Raw genomic sequence first — 13,356 nt, forward strand, 5'->3', positions numbered from 1 at the left:
TCCCTAGCCTCTGTATGAAATATTTTTAAGTTTCTTTCCAAGGAAAGATACCTTTTCTGTCAGACCAGGGGAAGAGGAGATTCATCCACACACACACACACACACACACACACACACACAGTAAAAATAAGGAAAATGCTTCTCCTGCAACCCTCCTTCACTAAAACCTCATTTTTTTTTCTTTTTGCCTATTCAAAGAAATAATTAAAAAACTAAAACTAAAAAGAAGGGGGGAAGTATACCAAAGGGAAGACTTACCACAAGAGTGAGGATTACTCAGTTTTAGGAAACTAAGTAAAAACTGATTTTTATCATATTGCTTTCTAAATTTAGTAGATTTTTAGCTAGAGTTTAAGGTGCTTTCTGTATTAAAATCATTCAGTACCTTTTTTGTCTGTGTGTACTAGGGATTGAACCCAGGGGCACTTTACCACTGAGCTATATCTCCAGCCTTTTTAAATTTTTTTTTTTTATTTTGAGACAGAGTTTTACTAATTTGCTGAAGCTGCCCTCGAACTTGTGATCCTCAACCTCCTGAGTTGCTGGGATTACAGGCATGTGCCACCACCTCCAGCTTCCAGTATCTTTTTCTATTAAAAGCCGAAGTTCTATTCTCAACCCTATATAAATTTTATGTTTCCCTAGGTGGCATCTGTTTTTGAAAACCGTGATGTAAATTATTTCTGTTTTAGAGATCAAAAGGCAAATAACATATTTGATATTAAATTAGCTCAGTCACTTAAACTATCTTTTTGATATAAAACAAATCTACCAGCACAAGTACTGTGTTTGATTAAAATATATATCTTTATAGTCTTTAAGAGTACAAATAAATGTGGATTAAATTTGAAAGATTTTGACAGCTCTTTAAATATTTATTCTTTATCAATTAGATTAATTAAAATTTTGCTTTTATTACAAATCATTTACCTGATTCAGAGTTAGGACCTCAAGTTTTACTTCTTCTGCAATTCAGCAACGTGGATTTATTATTTTCTGTATTCTGTTTTGGAGTGTTCCAGTATAAAAGTACATTGTTTTCAGAAAATATTGTAGTTGTCATGAAATATCTGTCTGTAGTACAAATAGCATCTCCTATCAGAAATCATTGCAGTGTTCTCAAACAGTAAAGGAGGAAATGAGACATAGACTGTCATTATTATTTTATATATGAACATGCTTGCCTGTTTCCATAGCTTTTTACATCCCTAACCCAGGCTTTATTTTTATGCCCTCTTACTTTCTCTCTCTCTCTCGTAATTTCCTTAATTTTCCCCTATTTTCTCTCTCATTTATTTATTTTAGCAATTATTTTTGAGACCTCAGTATATGCAAGATACTGTCCTTATTTCTTAGCAATTTTTTATCAGGTTTTATTTTCATTAACATTTTTTAAGGCAGAAAAGCAGATGAACTGAAAATATTGATGCTTTTACAAAGCTGTACAAATCTCATTCCAGGTTAGAGAGCACATTTTAAGTCACTAGAAGCTCAAGAATTTTGTACAGCTTTGCCCTGAAGTATAGCCCTCCACTTCCTCCTGTTGGAAAGCTTCAGGACAGGGTTTGTTCTGACCTAGATGCATAAAATATTTTTAACAGTCACTTTTTTTTATTGCTAAACACAAGAATGCACACTCAGCCAAGATTAAATCAACAAATTTGTTGCTGCCGTGAATTGTTGTTGCAGCCTCTGCAGCGACTTTCTGGGGAGTTATAATCTTCTAAAAATAATGTGAACTTTTCTGTATGATTTACTTTAACCATACTTTAAATTTGTGTGGAAAATTCTTATATATTCACACTGGTATTATCGTAAGAAAATTCACATAAAGCTAGTTTTAAAAAATTTGTATTGCAACTTTGTTATGTGCACTTTTATGGTATGTATAGAAGAATGCCTTTCTTTTCAAATGCACAAAAGTCTACAATTATAAAACCTTAATTTGGGTTATTATTTTAATAAAATAATTGTTCATTTATAAGAGAAGTCACTCTAGGTTTCCTTTAAAAAGTTGTGTGTTGCATGCCTGTGACCCTAGCTACTCTGGAGACTGAGGCTGGAAGACAGCCAGATTTGAGGGCAGCCTGGGCATCTTAACAAAAACCCTGTCTTAAAATAAGATAAAAATGGCTGAAGGGCTGGGATTGTAGCTCAGTATTTCAGTGGTGGAGCATTTGCCTAGCATGTGTGACATACTGGGTTTGATCCTCAGCACCACATAAAAATAAATAAATAAATAAAGGTATTGTGTCCATATACAACTAAAAGAATATTTTTTAAAAAGGGCAAGAGATATAGTTCAGATATACTAAAATGTTTCTTGATTCACTCTGCAGTATCTCTCTCTCTCTCACACACACACTCTCTCTCTCTCTCTCTCTCTCTCTCTCTCTCTCTCTCTCTCTCAGTTTTATTGCATTTAAATATGGTTCAATTTACCAAAAAAAAGTCACTCAAACTTTTTCAAACAGTTTTTGCAAAAAGTGAAGTACATGTATAACATTTGTACCTGCCAACTTTGTATATAAACAGAAAAATATAGGTCTTTAGATTTCATAGCTTGTTTGTTATAGATACTGATAATAATATACAGACTTCCTATTCATAATTTTTATAAATGACTAGAGAGAGGTGATAAATGTCTATAAGCAAATCTGGCATATGAAGAATATAGCTATATGAGGTACAAACAAGGTATAGTGCATTATATGATATGTGTGTGGTAAGCTCAGTGTTAGGGCACAGAGGATGTATTTTCATGGTTAATAGTCATTTTGATCTAAAAGTCGAAAAATTAAAGTTTGGTTTTCCTTAAAGTTTCAGTTTTTTATGTTTTTCTTTTATAGCTGCTTAAAATGTTGAAGGAGAATCAGTTCTTCAACTCAAGATGTCTGGTTTACTGTGAAGGGGCCCAATCTTTGATGACACTGAAAATGTTTTGGGGCTCTCAAAAAACAGGATCCAATATCCAAAAGAAATGGAACTTAATATTGTGCCAAAGTTAAACTACTGCAGTTGGTGGAAGTTCTGCAATGTAAATAGAACACTAATTAAAAAACGACTTGTAAAAATTCAGATTTTAATACAGTACATTTTTATTCTGATATGATAGAGACATTCTGAATCTTGGACTTTCTGAGGGAGTTTAATGACCACTAGAGCTTGTCCTCATATTTAGTCCAGCTTACTACTACTGTGTGTCTGGTAAGAAGGGCTGGATTGCCTGTATTCTTTGATATGTGATTAAGCTTATAGCTTTGAGTGACCAAACATTTTACAGAGTAAAAATTGTTAGGAATGGGAAAACAGAAAAACCAAACCTGTTTTATTTTGTGTCTTATTTATCAGGCCCTGCACCAAGATTAAAAGTTGTATATGGGCTTATACAACTTCAAGTATTAAAATAGCCTCTATACACATGTTGAAACAATAAGTTTTGTGGTATCGCTGGCCCTTAATGATCGGATCTTTAATTAAACACACTCAAGGATGCCATAATCTCTACTTGTAATATTTCTGTTACTTTTCTCATTAGAAGCCAATTTGCTTTTTATTAAATAGAAGATAATACCGAAGAAGGAAAAGAAACTGGTAAGAAGTTGAATAGGGTGAAACTCTAAAATAAATGTTGTACCAAAAAAATGTGAAAAAGAATCATGTAAAATATATGTAGTGTTTTCTTACAATCATGTGGGAATCAGAAATGTTCATACAGATGTCAGATCAGAATTTTCATTATCTTTCAGTGAAATTCTACATTGTGTAACAATTTCGTTGACTAGAGAAAAAATTCTGAACTGATCCTAATGAGTTAAGAGTTAGCTTTTCACTTATGAATCATGGGAATGTTAACTGTTAACTCTTATCATACCAGGAGACTGAAAGTTCATACTGATTTATAAACTTTGTAAAGACCGGTGCTGTTCATTCATGTTGAGGACCCTTTATTTTGTGATCATAGGACCATTTTTCAAAATGTGGTTTCTTCATAGAAGAAATGTTCAGTTTAATTAGCTTTGAATTTTAAAATGTTTTTCTGAATGATCACATGTAGTGGGCTTGGCCAGTTTATTTTATCTAATTTAATGAATAATAAATATTAAGCTCTTGGTTAAATGTGTCAGCTAATGGAAATGTTATGAAAAAGCCTTGAATATGCATGCTGCTTTCATTTTTATAAACTGTTTATTTTTTAACTATAGCTTTATTAGTAATTCCAAAATGCTGCAATTTAGCTGATTTCTTCACTCAGACAGCTGGCTTTGTGGGTGGCTTTTTTCATACTACTGTTAACATTTTTTAAAAAGAAGCAATGTAAAGACTGTAACAATTGAATGCACTAAACTGTTTTTTTTCTTTTACACGTTTAAAACTTCTTAAAGCACTCTGTATTATGATTAAATTGCTCCCTTTTTTAAACCATTGCTAATGTGGTCTGAGTTTTGTTCAATAGTAATTTTAATGTTTTCAAAATTTGAAATGTTAAGTATTGGAAATGAAGCCTTTGAATATATTTATATTATGTTTCCCTTGCAATATGTTAACTCTGTATATAGTTGTAAATAACTATTAATAAAAATTTCCCATCTCTTTTATAGGCTTGATAAAATTCTGCTCTGATGTTTGCTAGCTTTTAAATATATTTATTTGACAGAGCAAAAGAACTCTTCTCTCCTGGTTGATTGTGTCCTTGAATACAAATAAAAGTTAGCAGTGATTAGTAGTTTTCAGTGACTTTTTTTCCATTTTAACAACATCAGTTTTTTAAAAAAATATGGATGAAATTTGCCATTATGCCCACATTTAAGTGTACAATTCAGTTTCATTGAATTATCTTCACAGTGTTGCACAACGATTACCACTATTTCCAATATTTTTTCATGAACCTAAACAGAAACTTGTAACCATTAAGCAATAACTCCTAATTCCCCCTGGCTCCTATAACCTCTGAGAAGTAGTCTTAGTAGACTATAGTAAGTAATGTGTCTCCATGGATTTGCCTATTTTTTATATTTCAGATAAATGTAATTGTCCAATATTTGTCCTTTTGTGTCTGGCTTATTTCCCTTAGCATAATGTTTTCAAGGTTATCCATAGTTGTAGCATATACCAGAACTTTGTTCCTTTCTTTGGCTGAATTATATTTCTCTCTCTCTCTCTCTCTCTCTCTCTCTCTCTCTCTCTCTCTCTCTCACACACACACACACACACACACACACACACATTTTGCACACATATTTTGGCTGTCCACACTCTGTTGATGGACACTGAGGTTGTTTCCACCCTTTGGCTGTTGTAAATAATGCTTCAGTGAACTTTGGCACAGAAGTATCTGAATTCCTGTTTTCATTTCTTTTGGATATATATCTAAGAGTGGAACTCTTTAGCCCTATGGTAATTTTGCTTAACTTTTGGAGGAACTACTAAACTCTTTCCTACAGTGCCAAAATGTTTTCCACAGCATCTCTGTATTTTACATTTTACCATCAGTGTTCAGAGATTCCAGTTTCTCTGCATCCTTGCCCACACCTTTTATTTTCAGTTTAAATAAATGATTACATTGTATAGTAAACATAGGGGGATGGAGAGGAGGGGACAAAAACTTATAGTAACCTCAGTAAGTGTGAAGTGGTATCTCATTGTGGTTTTGATTTGCATTGCTCTAAGGATACTGTCTGTCATGCAGTTACTGACCATTTGATTATCCTTCGTGGAGAAATGTCTCTGAGAGTCCTTTGCTCAGTTTTGGGTTGCCTCTTTGTTGTTGAGTTATAGGAGTGCTTTCTATATTCTATATGTTACAGCCTTATTGGATACATGATTGGCAAATATAATCCATCTTCTTATTCATGGATTCAGCATATGCAAATTTTCCTACTCACTAAAATTTATTTGTAAGCTTAAAATCAGTACAAATGGTACCTTCTTGGTCATTCCTGCACATGTACAGAATGGAAAAAATTTTGATTGTGGCCAAATGCCCACAATCCTAGCTGAGGTCAACCAAAGAAATCTCTGCCTTTTTGTTTCTCAAATTGTAAAGAAACATCCTTTTAACTTTCTATTTGGTGTTATGTTTCCCATATTTTTGTGCTTTTTGCTGGTGATTTCACTGTTTAAAATAGTCCTTAAGTTTTGTACTAAATTGTTGCCTAGTATTGCTAAAGGCAAGAAGACTATTGTTTGTCCTATGGAGAAAATGCATGACTTGATAAGCTTCATTCAGGCAGGAGTTATAATGCTGTTCAATGTTAATTAATCAATAGTATATATGAAATAAAACGTCTATAAACATAAATGCATAAAGCAAGATTACATATTGATTGATGAAAATATTGTGACCAGAGGCTTCCAGGACCCTGACCCTAGGAGCATTTGGGCCTTTATAGGGCAGAATTACTATGAATAATGACAATTGGTTGCATTTTATCTATTGTATAGGTTGTATTTTCACTTTCTTGATAATGTCCTTCAGTGCACAAAAATTTTAATTTTGCTGAGGTCCAATATATGTTTTTTGTTGTTGTTGTTTATGCTTTTGGTATCATATCTAAGAGGCTATTTCCAAATCCAAGGTCTTGAAGATTAACGCATATATTTACTTCTAAGTGTTTTGTGGATTTAGCTGAGATTTAGTTCATCAATCCATTTCAAGTTAGTTTTTGTATATGGTATGAGGTAGGGGGTCCAGCTTCATTCTTTCGCATGTGATAATCCAGTTGTCCCACCACCAATTGTTGAAGCAACTATTTCCCCCATATTGAATGAATTTGGCATCCTTGCCAGAATCTGTTCACTAAGTGAACTCAATTCTGTTCCATTGGTCTATATTTCTATCTTTATGCTAGCATAAGAATTTTTATAGCTTTGTAAAAAATTCTGAAATTGGGAGTGTGAGTTCTTAACTTTCTTCTTTTTCAAGTTTTTTGGGGGGATTCTGTTTGGTTCACTTTATGATTCTGTATGAATTTGAGAATTGACTTGTCCATTAAAAAAATAAACACTGCTCGAAGTTTTATAGGGATTATGTTGAATTTGCAGTTTGCTTTGCATAATACTGACATCTTAACAATATTAATTCTTATTATTCATGAGCACAAGATGTCTCATTCCAAGTATTTAGTATTTAGGTCTTATTTAATTTAATTTAATTTTTTTAATAATTAGTTTTTAGTTTTAGGTGGACACAATATCTTGATTTTATTTTTATGTGGTGCTGAGAATTGAACCCAGTGCCTCATGCATGCTAGGCAAGCGTGCTACCACTTGAGGCCTCATCCCCAGCCCCTAATTTAATTTCTTTAAGCAATATTTTGTAGTTTTCTTCTGCAAATCTTTCACTTTTTTTTTTTTTAAGTTTTACTGCTTTGCCAGCAAAGGAGAAAAATGGGACTCCTATCCTAGATGCTGTGATTCTACCCATTAGGAGGAACAGGAGGATTTTAAAGAGGTGATTCAAAGGCTACATTCCAGGTGTTCTCTATCCAGAGTTGTAATTTATTTGTTAATTTGGGAGATGGTAACTTTTTAGATCTTCTGATGCCATCCCAGAAGTCTTGAATTAGTTCGTTCCTGTGGACTTTCACCTTCTTTGTTTATTTTTTTCCTAGACATTTTATTCTTTTAGATACTATTGTTAATGGAATGGCTTTTTAATTTCCTTTTTGATTGCTCATTGTTGGTATATAGAAACACTACTGACTTGACTTTGCTGAATTCATTTATTAGCTCTAGTAGCTTTCTTGTAGAATCTTTGGGATTTTTTAATACATAGAATCATGTCACCTGTGCATAGATATCCTTTCCAACTTGGATGTCTTTTATTTATTTATTTTTTTCTTGCCTAACTGCTTTGACTAGAACTTCTAATACCATGTTGAAAACAAAAAGAAAAGAGGGAAAATAAGATGAACACTTCTCCCAGTTCTTGACCATTGGCTCTGTGCTGGAGATCTCAACATTTAGCTAGGCTTGCTCCGAGCCTAGGGATCAGCCCAAGGTGAAAGCTTAGGGTCCTTCTGGGCTTTTCTGTGTAAGCATCTTGCCCTGGGCATGTGCGTGGCTTTCTAAAATTTCCCCCGACCACAGGAATTTTTGAATGTCTTAATTTCCCAAAGAATCTCCCCCAGTCTTTCCTCCCAGGCCTTCACAGTCTGTTGCATGTCACCTGTAATCATTTATTAGAGGAATCTGTAGATAATAGGTTCACCTTGCAGTGTTTTTGAGCAATACCCACTGCTTTTTAGTCCTGAGTGATGCAAAATGGAAATGAGCATCTTCTGTTTAGTCTTTTAGGCAGCCCCCAGACAGGTGAGAACTCAATAATTCTCAAATAAGGTCTTTCCTGTTTCCTCTGGAATCAGAGCATAGGGCCTCACAATGGCACATGGATTGTTTATCATTTATCTCCGCACTATGGTAACTTAAGTTCCATAAAAGCCAGATGTGGTGATACAGGCCTGTATCCTAGTAACTTGGGAGTCAGAGGCAAGAGAATTGCAAGTTCAAGGCCAGCCATGGCAAGTTTGAGGCCAGCTTCAGCTACTTAGCAAAAGCCTGTCTCAAAAAGGGCTTGGAATGTAATTTAGTGATAAAGTGGCCCTGGGTTCAAACCCCAGTACCCAAAAAGTTAAGAAATTAAGTTCCATGAGAACAACAGTCTTATCTGTCTTACTTATTCACTGCAATCACTGTAATCATTCACAAGGGTCTGAACATTGTGCCTGGCTTATAGCAGATACTCAACAAATTTTAGTTGAATCAATGAATGTATCCACTATAAAATTTACATAATATGGGAAATATAATTGAACTCAAAATGTTAAATGTAAGTTGGTAAATATCCATGAGAATTATTGGGATGGTTCTCATACCAGCAATTGAAGAATATGTTTTGCTCAAAATAACAGAAAAAGGTGAAAAAGGAAAAAAAAAAACAAACATTTTACACATATCCAGGGAAGTTGAGAAGTGTAGCTCAGAGGAACAGTGCTTAGGTAAGAAAGGGAAAGGAAGAGAGATAATTTCATTGTGGAAGGTGTTTTTAGACTACCAAGCCCTGTGATTATCCTGGTACATTACCACAGTTTGTAATTAAATAATTTGCTTGCTTACATGTTTATAAAATCTCTTACCCACTTTATTGTGTGCTCCATGAAAGCAGAAATCCTGATTGGTACGTCCTTAGCTCCTGGCACAGAGTTGGGCCTCAAATAGATAAAATTATGCCCAGAATGCATAAATGAATAATGTGTGCTAAAAACATGGCTTTGCCTGGTATGATGGTGCGTACCTGTAATCCCAGTGATTTGGGAGGCTGAGGCAAGAGCATCACAAGTTCAAGGCCAGCCTCAGCAATTTAGTAAGGCCTTAAGCAAGTTAGTGAAACCCTGTCTCTAAATAAAAAATAAGAAGGGCTGGGGATGTGACTTACTGGCTAAGCACCCCTGGGTTCAATTTCTGGTACTAAAAACCCCTAAAAAACATGGCCTTACAAGAACATTCAGTATAGATTAATCCATTTAACAAATATTGAGGACCTGCTGAGTGCTGAGTACTGTGTTTGATGCTAGACAGAGATGAGTGACCCAGTCCCTGCCTAGAAAGAGCTTGTGATCTACTGGGGTGATGAACAAGTAAGCATGGGTCACAGCTACAGGAGATGCAAGGTGCCCTGGTAGAGAGAAGCACACCTGCTATGTGAACCAGACAAGGGTCAAATGAGTGTATGTGGGGGGGCAGTCAGCCAGATGAAGGGCATAGGGTGGGGGAGGGGGAAATTTGACAAAGGAAAAGATGAGCTGGGCAGGGCAGGGAAGTTTGCAGGAGAGAAAGACTCTGGTGGTAGATTGTGGGAGGTCTGTTGAGGAGAGCAGCTATCAAGAGCAGGACTAGGTAAGGACATGGAGTGGAGGAGGGACACATCCCTCATCACGTTGCGGGGGTCAGAGGGAAGCATCGGTTCCTGCGGTCCCCAACTCACAATTGGGAGCCCTTGAAATGAGAAGTGTTCCTCCTGTTGTTTCCTGGTACTCCTCTTTCATCCATTCAATGGTCATTGATTGAGTTGCTCTGGGCCAACCCTGTTGGGACGGAGTTTACAACAGTAAAAATGATGCCATCTCTAAACTGCCACAGTCCACAGAGTGCTAAATGCCACAGTGGATGAAAGCATGGGGGAATTATAGGATAGAGGAAAAAGGGCTGCCTACTGGAGGTAATGTCTAACTTGGGATGGGTAATTCAACCAGGCACTTCAATCAAAAAATAGATTTTGGGGGCAGAGCTCAGTGACAGAGCACTTTCCTAGCATGTGTGAGGCACTGGGTTCAATCTTCAGCACCAGTAAAAAATAAATAAATAAAGATGTTGTATTCATCTATATCTAAAAAATATTTTTAAGAATCATATTTTTATAGATAAAAATGTATAAGGTTGGGTGCTATGTTGCTGGTAATCCCAACTACCTGGAATGCTGAGGTAGGAGGATAAAATTCAAGGCCTGCCTGGTTAACTTAGCAAGACTTTGTCTTCAAGTAAAAGGGACTGGTGGTGCATGCCTGTAACCTCAGCATCTTGGGAGACTGAAACAGGAGGATACCATATTCAACACCAGCCTCAGCAACTCAGCAAGGCCCTAAGCAACTTAGAGCCTGTATAAAAATAAATTTTAAAAAGGACTGGAAATGTAACTCAATGGTAAAGTGCCTCTGGATTAAATCCCCAGTGCCAAAAAAAAAAAGGGGGGGGAAGGGGGGGCAGTGCTGAGGATGTAGCTCATTGGTAGAGAGCTTGCTTATCATGTGCTAGGCCCCAGGTTCAATCCCTAATACCTCAAAAGTAATAATAAATATATAGAAACATTTTTATCCCAACCATACTAGTTTTTAGATAGTAGCACAATTCCAATTTACTAACACTGCCTAACACCCATATTTTCTAAGTGAATAAGGTGGATTTTACAGTTACAGTGTGTATGCCTTCTGTTTCATTGGTTTACTTTACTTTTTAAAAATGACATTATTCTAAGGCCTTTCTCTCAATTGAAGGAATGGTTTGCAACTTGGGGTCCTTAACCCCTGGTCCTCAACAGTGATAGTGGCATTGGAGTTGTTCCATTATTGGCCAAGTCCCCATGTTAAGGTTCTCCTTTCCTCAGCCTGCTCAGGGTCCTTAACGGCTCCTTCTTCGCTTTCAGCAGGAATTGTTACATGCAATGAGGCAAAAGCTGGTAGGTTCAGGCGGGGTTTATCTGTTATATACAATTAGATTCCATTTTTAAGGGAAAATGAAGCAATTATTAGTTTAAAATATAGATTTGTTTTGCACACAAATCTTCCATAACAGTGGGAGGAGACAATAACTGAGTTTTAAGTGGTTAAAAGGCTGGAAACCCATGAGCCTAGGAATTCTGAGTTCAAGGGGCAAAGAATTCTCATTTACCCACAAACTGCCCTGTCTCTAGCTCACTTGGTTGTTGGGACAGGAGGAGCCTAGACCCAGGGGACCTCAGAACAGGAGAGGGTGGAATTTCTAAGATCAATCAGCCTTCAAAAGAAGAATTTTTAAAATCCTCCTTGCCTGCCTTTGCTTTTTTCTTGTTTTGCTCCTAAAGCAGGAATTTTGAATGAGCATGTATCACCTTCTTGCTGGCAGGTACTTTATGTTCTTTTTATTGTTGTTGCTGTTGGTAGTGGTGGTACTGTGGATTGGATCCAAGGCCTCACACATACGGGTGGTGCTCTATCAATGAGCTACATCACCAGCCCTTTTTATTGTGTATTTTGAGACAGGGTCATGCTAAGTTGTCCAGGCTAGCCCCAAACCTGCAATCCTGCCTCAAGTCTTCCCTGGAGTTGATTATGCTTGTGCGCCAGTGCACCAGGCTGTGTGCATTATTTTAATCAATGCACATTTCACAAATAGGGTTGCACAGTCAGCAAATAACTGATCCAGAATTGTGAAACCAAACAAAGCTGGCGCTTGAGGCTCTTCAACACTATGCTGTATTGCCTTTTGTGCAAAGACGGGGCGTATTAGAATTAGGTCCTTCTTTGGACCCCATTACTTCTGGATAATGGTATTATGGATTACCTTTTTCCTTCTGTTTTTCTATAATATCCTGTTTTTCTTAATATGGAGTGTTATGTTCTGATGGGAAAATAAAAAACATTAAAAAAAAAAAGTGAAACTTATCTGGATGAATTCATCAGTAGCTAATGCCTGAGGCTGTCCAGGGGGAGCCTGCAACCCCACTGTTGGATAAGTGGGATGGTTCTAAATTTGGGGATTAATCAGCAGAGATATGGATTTTGAAAACTGGGATACATTGCTCTGGATGCGTTTGTCGAGTAGAAAATCGGGTTGAAGAAAGAACCCTGAAAGACCAACGTGAAAAAGGAACTGATGAGTGTGAGGAAAAACAAAACCAACCAACCAAACAAACAAACAAAAAAACAGGGAAATAACTTTGTTTCCTTCTATATAATGTGGTACAATAATATTGCATTGGGCAATATTGGCCAGTATTTTTGGTGACAATCTATAGAGTCAAGAAATATCTTGAAAGTATAGAAATTCTAACAAAAGTTAATCTTAGAATTCTAGGATTTGGTATTTTTCTCCCAGCAGAATGAATATTCCCTGATCAAGGCCCTCAAGTAAATTTCGAAGTCTTCTGTTTTATAAATGCTTTAATGACTCTGGTTACTGGTAGTGGTGTATCTTTCCCAGAGACGTGGGGACTTTCTGTATTTGCCATCTCGTTAGCCCATAAAGTGATCCTGAGTAAGTTATCTTGTCAAGCCCCAATATCTTCGTTTGCAACATGGGAATCACTGCCTTTTGTAGGGTTGTTAAGAGGAAACAGGAAATTCAAAAATAAAGTGCTTAACAGTGCTGGAATACTGTCAGTGGTTTATAATGGTACTTAAAAGAGTTTTAAACTGCTGTGCGTGTGCGAGCTCGTATGTGTTTGTGTGTGTTACTGGAGACTAAACTCTGGGGCCCTCTACCATTGAACTACATTCCCAGCCATTTTTAATTTTTTATTTTGAGACAGGGTCTGGCTAAATTGCCCTGGCTGGCCTTCAATTTGCGATCTTCCTGCCTCAGCCTCCCGAGTCCACAGGATTACAGAAGCGCGCACCAAGCCCAACTGGGCCAGGGCTTTTGATGCATGAAGGTAAGGATCGCTCTGTCCACCTCCTGACATGGAGAAGCTAAACCCTTAGTCCTAGGGTTCGGAAAATGCGGGAGTTAGACAAAAACCTCAGTTCAACCACTGCCCCCCGTCCACCGCCAACAGCTCCTGTACATTCACAAAGACTACAAGTCCCAGCATGCCGCGCTCCG

The 13,356-nt window shown here is 36.6% G+C and overlaps 1 protein-coding gene across 6 annotated transcripts in view; it reads left to right on the forward strand.

The window, feature by feature from the left end:
- Positions 1-13,177, forward strand: part of Zhx1 (zinc fingers and homeoboxes 1) — a 32,549-nt gene extending 19,372 nt beyond the window's left edge. For 3 of the 6 annotated variants that reach the window (XR_013343895.1, XM_026407220.2, XM_026407245.2), the window contains one exon: positions 2,850-2,943. The gene's annotated coding sequence lies outside the window, so the exon portion shown is untranslated. Of the gene's footprint in view, positions 1-2,849; positions 2,944-13,059 lie in introns of those variants that run through there. The other 3 variants (XR_013343893.1, XM_026407232.2, XR_013343894.1) reach the window with 2 other exon arrangements.
- The last annotated feature ends 179 nt before the right edge of the window (positions 13,178-13,356 follow it).

Source organism: Urocitellus parryii, chromosome 7 (assembly GCF_045843805.1).
Source record: "Urocitellus parryii isolate mUroPar1 chromosome 7, mUroPar1.hap1, whole genome shotgun sequence".
NCBI classification, from domain to species: Eukaryota; Metazoa; Chordata; class Mammalia; order Rodentia; family Sciuridae; genus Urocitellus; species Urocitellus parryii.